General features: G+C 64.1%; 1 pseudogene; it reads right to left on the reverse strand.

Annotated features, from left to right (window-relative positions):
- Nucleotides 1-2,500, reverse strand: part of LOC126432444 (large subunit ribosomal RNA) — a 7,955-nt pseudogene that overhangs the window by 2,512 nt on the left and 2,943 nt on the right.

Genomic DNA, 2,500 nt, shown 5'->3' on the forward strand with positions numbered 1-2,500 from the left:
CCCATCCATCGGCAAGATGGAATGCCGAGGCCCCCCTGGGCAACAGGAGCGTGGAAGTATCCCAGGGGGGTGTCCGCCGGAAGGCGGAACCATCTCCTGACGGCGGCCCGGATGGTAACGTCGGCCGACTTCAATGCACCCACCCGGGTGCGGCTGAGGGCCAGCCCGTGGTACAGGCCAGGGAGAAGTACGTTGGTGAGAGCGTGGAGGCGCTGTTGCGGCTTCAGCGGAGCTCGGGAGATGACGTCAAGCTGCTCCACCAGGTGGCTACGTGGATTGAAGACACAGCGACCCGCCGTGGAAAATTGCAGCCCCAGGTACCGGAAGGTTTCACCCACACGCAGGGCAGGCATGGTGGTATTGCCTGCTGTGAAGGTGACATTGCTGTCCACCTTCACCTTCTTCTCGCGCCCTGACGCGACCAAGGCGAGGGTGAAACACTTCCGGGCGTTGATCTGCAGCCCCAGGTGGGCGAGGGCTGCGGTAGCTGCGTCGATGAGGGACTGCAAGCCCCTCGGGGTCGCTGCAAACAGCAAGACGTCATCTGCAAAGGCCGCAGCGTTGACTCTGCGACCGAGGATCCGAGCTCCGATGTGGGAGGGCAGTTGGCCTAAAACGTAGTCCACCGCAAAGTTGAACAGGAGGGGGGAGAGGGGATCGCCCTGGCGAACGCCCCGTGCTGGCTGCACAGACACGCCCACGCCGGCGCCGTCCGCTATCACTGTCGTGCTGCCCTCGTAGCACCGCTCGACATACTCGACAAAGCAATCCGGTAGGCCATGCGCCTTCAGCACGGGGCGAAGGGCAGCATGATCTACCGAATCGAATGCCTTAGATACGTCGATCGATGCCACAAAGACAGAGCGGCAGGAGCGAACTGCGTCGGTGAGAGCAGTGTCCAAGATGAAGGTATTTTCCAACATCCCATCCCGAGGGATGAATGCCCGCTGACGTTCGTCCACAGCACATGCGCGCATCAGGCGTGACGCGAGAACCTTGTGAAAGGTCCGCGCCAACACCGAGCAGACCGTAATGGGGCGAAAGTCAGCGGGGGATGTTGGTGCAGCCGTTTTCGGGAGAAGGGACGTCCGCGCGCGAAGCAGGCGTTCCGGAAGGGCGCGGGCCAGAAGGAAGAGATTCATCACTTTCACCAGGACTTCGTGCGGCAGGCGCCGCAACTCCGCTGGGGTAAGGCCGTCCGGCCCGGCTGCTGATCCCCTGGGCGGCAACGCGGCGGCGACCTCCTCGTGTGTGACCGGCCCCCATATGCACTCGAGAGCGACAGGCTCTGAGTGCGGGAGGAGGCGGTCACGAATGAAGCCCGCGGTGGAGACGGGCTTCTTGGTGAAGAGGTCCGCCCAGAAGTCCAGCAGACCAGGGATGGCAGGTGGCGGCTGGAGCAGGGTGCCATCCAAGAGGCCGCGCACGCAACGTGCACGCGACCGTCGGAAGGCATCCTGCGTTCTGGCGTACTCCCAGCGGCGCCGCTTGCGCTTCTGCGTCGGCGGCGCGGCAGGCGGCCGCTTCGATGGTTGGCGCGGCCGCTGTGTCCTGGTGATCGATCTCTCCCCTCTGGACCCGACCGACGCAAGGGCATCCGGGAGCATGCCCAGGATGACATCGGGCGGCGTGCCCCGCCCCAGACCTATGACACGATCCAGGGCAGAGAAACGCTGGGCGGAAGCGGGTAGCCCCGCCAGATGCTCCCAGATGGCGGCGTCAGTCGGCCCCTCCGGCGGCGGCCCGGTGGTGTCGGCCGCGAAGTCCTCGGCTGCGTCGACGGGCGGCGCAGCGGCCTCGCCCGCGTCAGGCAGCGGGCTCACTGCTCCCCGGCGGGACGCCGGCTCTTCCCCCCGACCGATCTCAAGCGCCTCCATGAATTGGCGGACAAGCTGCTTGTGGGCAGCTTGCCGCCGTCGGCACTTGATTGCCTCGAGCGTTCGGTCGGGGAACATCCTGATGAGTTCTTGATTGACGAAGAAGAACCGGGCGTCCCTCTCAAGGAACAGTTCGGCCTCCGCCTTGGCGAGCGACAGGACTTCTTCCTCCGTCCACCTCGCGCGATGCCTCTCCGTGACGATCTCCGCGTTGGCGGCCGCAAGATGTTGGCGGCGGCGATGGACCCCGAGACCGTTCTTGGTTGTAAAGCTGCGGTGGCACTCACTACAGGTATACATAGCTGCAAAAGTTACAAGATTTTCGGCACGGCCGGTTGGCCGGCTAGGTGCTGGGGGAGTTGGGGTGGCACCTTCAGCGGAAGGGCCACCACTTATTCTCTGCTTACTGCCCCCAACTAAAAAAAGGGATAGTGCGAGGGGGGGCTGGTAACCCCCCCAAGCCCCTGGTGCGGTCTTCCACTCTGCGAAATCAGCGGGCCCACGAGAAGGGGAGAAGACCGCAGGAGAGGAGAGGCTAAGAGGGCTAGGCCCATGTATTGCGCATCACTCTCCCTGTAACTATAACCCAAGGAAGGCACCTCGCAGCAGCAGCACGACTACAT

This window comes from Schistocerca serialis, unplaced genomic scaffold (genome assembly GCF_023864345.2).
Source record: "Schistocerca serialis cubense isolate TAMUIC-IGC-003099 unplaced genomic scaffold, iqSchSeri2.2 HiC_scaffold_1135, whole genome shotgun sequence".
Classification (NCBI taxonomy): domain Eukaryota; kingdom Metazoa; phylum Arthropoda; class Insecta; order Orthoptera; family Acrididae; genus Schistocerca; species Schistocerca serialis.